Here is a 6,000-nt window from a genome sequence, read left to right as displayed (position 1 = left end):
AATCTCCACCAAATTTGAAAAAATTAGTTTAACATTTGAACCCTTCGATGAAGGGTGTATCAGATGTTAAGCTGATAAGAACAGATACTACACTTTGATCTTAGCCGATAGGCCGAGAAGCGATACATTTCAAACACTTTTGAAAGAACTTAAAGAGAAACGCAATTCTAAAACAATTGCAGATTCAAAAATAAACATTTTCGAAAAAGCAAAAAATCGATTTTCAAAAAAACCGGATTTTGGACAATTGTCGTATATTGCAATAATTTATTTAAATACACCTCACCTGTCATCGATTATTAATTTTAAATACATAATTTAAGAGATAATTTGTCGAAAATACGATCACACAAATGGTATAACTCGAATGCGCCATCTATCGTCAACAAAAAGCAGTAATGTACGTGAAATATTTTTTCAAAAACGCGTATTTTACTGCTGTTTTTTTTCATTGTTTTCGTTAAATAATAATACGAACTTATAATGTAATATGTAAGTAAATAATTATTTATACACCACACAATTAATATCGAGTATCGTTAGGACATAATTATAAGAAAAAACGGCGTTTGAACGAAATAAAATTCGACACTGGCGATTGTCGGTTTGAACAGTTTTACTCTTTTCGATTGTGACTGATTGTTTTGGTATTACTACATAACTTTACTAAACCAGTCAATATCACTCGATTATAGTTCAATTAACTTCAAGCACATTAAATTTTAAATTATAAAATTGTATTTCATACTTACGCATCATAGTGGTGTTGTGCGGCGGAGTACGGCGGCACCGAGTCTATCGTTGATGACGACCGTGTATTGATAGCGGCCTCTCGTAGCATGACGATCGAACCATGTCTGTCCATTTTGTTGGAGCTATTAAGAAATGTGAAATTTTCAAAATTTAAAAAACCTTACATTGTTGTTCTTTTTTAATTCCCTGATAACATGACGGTCACGTTTTTTAATTGATGGTCGGTAAACAAACTAATATTTTTATAACTCAAAAATGTTTTAATAAAATATAAATTCTTAATATTACAATAATATTATTATACTGAAAAATAACCGATTTTATTTTTTATTTTCAAATAGGTACACATAATGCAACATAAAAATGTTAATATCGAAAAAACAAAGGAGAACATAGACAATTAATGTATACTGTTTAATAGGCGTTCTTAATAACTTTCTGATATGGAGAATGGAAATATTTTTTGCAAGGAACAGATTTTTACATTTTGATCATAGCACATTTCTGAATAATAACCTATTTTATTAAAATAACAATCGATGTACAAGCATGATTACTCAATTGATCCAAAAGAAATTTAAAAAATTATATTTGTTTTTATAGTTCCTAATTAATAAAAACATTGATTAAGTATTAAGAAATATATTATATTTAATTTACGGTAACAATTATTAAGCTACAGACTATGGTAGCAATCTAAAATATTAAATTATTGATAAACTCAAGCCCGAAACATATACATTTTTTTTTATTTTAGTGTTTTAATATGATGAAACCTTTACATAGTGGACAGTTATAGAGAATAGATAAATGTCAATTATAGGGAGGAGGTTCTATATGGTAGATATAGGTATAAAGTATAAAAAAAATTATTAATATATACACAAATTAAAATTGATATTTTTTATTATATTTAATTTATAAAAAGTTAGTATTATTTATCATACTGTAGTACTGAATGTACTGTAATATATTTAATATTTATTATAAACATGCAATTATGTATTAAAAAATGGGTATTTACATAGAATCAAAAATATCAGTTAGTTTTTTTTCAAGTAAATTGGCTACTGGATATATGTAAACATATTCAATACAACGTTTAATACACATCTGTAGTAATCAAAAAACAAACCATTTTTTAATTTATTTAATTGAAAAACCATTAAGATAAGGAATATAAAACAAATTGTATCAAGGATAAAATATATAGTATAGTATTTTTTAATAGTCTGTACATGTTTTATTGAGAAATTTTAAAGTGTCTACCTTTGAGAAAGTGTCTACTTTTGAGAGAAGTCCATTAATAATGAAGGTTTTACTGTAGATAGTTAGTTTTACATTTCAATGACAATAATATTAAAATATTACTCAAGAAGAAGTTATGTCTAATAGGTACCTTATTAAATATTATAAAAAATTAAACAAATATTCTATATTAAATGGCTGATGAAACGTAAGCCAAGTGTATACATTTTGCTCAACAACCATGAAATTATAAGTATGTATTACTGCAATGTTGGAAAAAGATAACTAAAACATTATCTAAATACAACTTAAAGTATTAATCTAGATAATAAATTAAAAATAACCACTTTAACCAAAATAAACAGATATTTAAACAAAACAGATGAATTAAAGTTTCATAATTTAAAGTTTGTATTAATTGTAAAATGACAATTTTGTTATAAATAAAATAATATTAAGTATAAGGTTATTTTTTTATGATTTATTTTCTTTAAAATTATTTTTATTTATTTTACTAATTTAGAGACAAAAAAAGTACAATCTATTTTTCTTTTTTTCTTAGTACCCAATTATAATTTTTAAACGTAAACATTATTATAAAACTATTTTTTTTTTTCAATAATGAATTTTTAATAAGTTTTTAATACCTTATATTAAAAGATAGTAGATCCAGGTGTTCAGGAACAATTAGTTTAAACAGTCCTGGTTGGCCAAAACTAAGGTCATCTGCATTCTGCAAAGTCATCGAGATCATCCTCATAAGTTATTTTACTGCAAGAATAAGAAGAAATACATGTATTCATTTATATACCTATCAAAAATTAACAATAAACATCGAACTAATAGGCAACGATTGCGGATTAAGAATGATAGTCATATACTCCTATGAATGTAGAATAGTGGCTACTACAAAATAAAAATGTTTGCGTTATTAATTATTATTTTGCAGGTATACTATTTATAACGTTTATTGAATATCGCGAACCGCTGATACATATATATTCTATTAATTTGGGTAAATCTATAAAAACATGTTTACGTTCACTGATTAGAAATAGGTAAGTAATTATAATTGATGTATGGTTGCTATTCTCAATAGTCGGTGATTAGTTTATTATTTATTACTTTAATCAGGATAATCCAAGTTTAAAATTATATATTGTTATTTATGGAACATTTTGACCAGTGAGTTGATGATGTATCGTATATTCGTATCACTGTATGTATTTACTATTTACAATTTTAATTCAATAACAATTATTACTTGGTCAATATATTTATAAAAATCGTATTTACTAACCACTACTAAAGGTAAACACTTATTACATCATTTAATAAAACTAATAATACAAAATAAATTCTAGTGAACACAAATATGTTGTGTACTTATGTGTATGATTGTACTTGTACAGAAACAACATGACAGGTTTAAGTATCTACTACACAAACTGATATACTGACACCTTCATATTCCACACTTTAATTATAAAACAAAAATACTTAAAATACCAATGTACTTAAGTAGTACATAAACAACATTTTTAAAAATTTCAATGAAAGTGATTGAAAAGTGAAAACAAACAATAATATTATATTTAATTAAAAAAATTTAAAAAATATGTATAAATCTAAAAAAATGAAATTGTGTTTTTTTTATAAATGACAATAAATATAATTATCATGTGGTATTTTAAGGGTAACCAAATACATATATTTTACGAAATATCAAAAATTAAAAATAATTATTACTTCAATATTTTGTCTGTTGTGGAAAATAATACATGTATAAAATATTTAAAATTATTAATAAATTAAATAAAAAATAACTTTCTTACAATTTTAAATAGTTTTTTTAGTTTAATAATATTATGGTGCCTCAAAGAAATGAATATTAAACAAATACTTTTATACTAATATTATAAACTTCTTTTCATTTTTTAAATTAATTATTAATTATTTGTATGTATTTTATTACGACATGTAGGTATTTATTATTAATTTTAAATATACAATTTAACATTTATGTTTTTATAATCAACAGTATAATGTGATTTACTTTCAATAAATACAATTTAAATGCAAACCAACTAACTGTGAAAGTGCCTTTATTAGAATATTTTTTTATTCTGTCACTATCGCCATAAATTCTTTTATCACTTATATTTTTTATCTTTAATGCAACAGATTGTGGAAACAAATAATCAAAGTTAAAAAAAAAAATGCAAATTATGTATAATATTATATGTAGTATAAATAAATAATGAAAAATACCTAATGACTGATGTTTCTTAAGAACATGTCGAATTTTACGAAGTATTCAAAGGGCGTTTTCATTTTATGAAAACATTGATTTCACAAATGGTTCCAATATAGTATACGTACTTAAATTTTTCTATTCGAACACGGTCCTCGAATATTATTACATCGAATGTAGAAGATCAAGCATATTTCGACGATAGCAAATAAAATTGTGCGTTACATTTTATCGCTACCGTCAAGTCAAAAGAAATTTCGCAGTAGTACGACACTTTGGAATATATTTCGGAATCCTTTGTCTCTCTAGTTTTGTTTCAATAAAATACAGTCGATGACTATACACAGTATAATATGTATTATTTCTTTAAAATGAAATATCAGTCATCAAGGAGTGCGCCATACGGTGTATCATTGAACTACGAACACCTATTACACTAAATCCGCTGGGTCGCACCGGTTGATCGGCTAAAGAGAGAAATAACTCTGTATAGTAATGTTCGTATGAGAACGATGATAGACTCGAAATTTAGTCGAAATTATAATTTTTTCAGAAAGCGAATTAATAACGATGAACTCTTATTATATACCTTATTACAAATATTATTACTAACACTGTCACAATTATCCAAAACTATCGTTTGAAATCATCAATAAAAATCCGATTCGATTGCCATTTAACATGACATTGTCTCCCGTTATAGTCATCTACTTCTACATGACAAAATAAATTATTTGTTTGAATAAATTAATTCATCACGCTCGTACGCACGAAATAGTGTTGTTTGGACGTGTATCGGGAAACGGGAAACCGGCGGCGATGAAAGAGATTTGGAATGTGTATTCGAAACGCAATACTTTTCCACTGGGTATTAACCATAATTGTTACGATCGGCCAGTCACTGACGGTCCGTTGGATCGACAAAATGCCAATAGATAGCGTTTTCGAGCACGGTCGTTTGCTGACGCGATTTCCGTGCGATCGCCGGGCGTTTAGAACTCACCGAGTCCACAGACTTTTTCGTTCAGTCGTAATGAAAACGCCTAAAGCTTACACTGATTACGTTCCGGACGCATCTCGACATGATCGACTTCCGTTTACAATTCGGGGAAACGGTATGATGCAAACAACAGCAACTGCACGGCATCGGTACTTGGCCGATTGTATATAGCAATCTGAACGACATTCAGACGATAACTCCGGTTCCCTTTCAAATCGAAAAAATCTTTCGCCTTTTACTAAAGATTTCCGTGGAGGGGAGCATTCAAAGGAGTCTAGAAAATTAATTTTTTAACTGCCTGACCATACTGGTCGGGCTTCTAATGTATACGATGACTCTTCAAACTACTTGATAAATACACTCTAAATTATGATAGCGACTAGTGTGACTTGTATCACAAGTCGACCGATTTCTACTAGGGCACTTCTTTCTGTAATTGTCCGAGTTGTGATACAAGTATCATAAATTAAAATTCCACCTCGGTCCTTATTGCTTAGCGTCTAAGCCGACACGACGCTTAATCGTTATCACTGTTATAGTATTGTTATCAAATATTAGTGTTCGTCGTCCGGCCTATTTGCTATTCAATCACTGCTCGCCCTCGCACGATCACGCCAAACTATTTTCTTATATCTAATCATCATCGAACACGACGCACGCTGTTTATTACGGTATCTTCTCAGTTTTATTTCCTTTTACGTTTTTATTTATTTTTCCATCACAACAAAACGGTGAAGCACTCCTT

The 6,000-nt window shown here is 27.6% G+C and overlaps 2 non-coding genes across 2 annotated transcripts in view; one reads left to right on the top strand and one right to left on the bottom strand.

Annotated features, from left to right (window-relative positions):
* LOC112603286 overlaps window positions 1-124 on the bottom strand; it is a 182-nt gene extending 58 nt beyond the window's left edge. The window contains exon 1 of the small nuclear RNA XR_003115156.1: window positions 1-124. This exon is cut by the window's left edge and continues 58 nt beyond it. This is a non-coding gene — a small nuclear RNA (U2 spliceosomal RNA).
* Window positions 125-5,449: 5,325 nt separating this feature from the next.
* LOC112603288 lies at window positions 5,450-5,573 on the top strand. Its single transcript, XR_003115158.1, has one exon. It is a non-coding gene; the product is annotated as a U5 spliceosomal RNA (small nuclear RNA).
* The last annotated feature ends 427 nt before the right edge of the window (window positions 5,574-6,000 follow it).

The sequence above is a fragment of the Melanaphis sacchari genome, unplaced genomic scaffold (assembly GCF_002803265.2).
Source record: "Melanaphis sacchari strain LSU unplaced genomic scaffold, SCAv2.0 Contig9_pilon_pilon, whole genome shotgun sequence".
Lineage (NCBI taxonomy): Eukaryota > Metazoa > Arthropoda > Insecta > Hemiptera > Aphididae > Melanaphis > Melanaphis sacchari.
The sequence above is the reverse complement of the archived record's forward strand: the minus strand, read 5'-3'. Positions and strand labels throughout refer to the sequence as shown.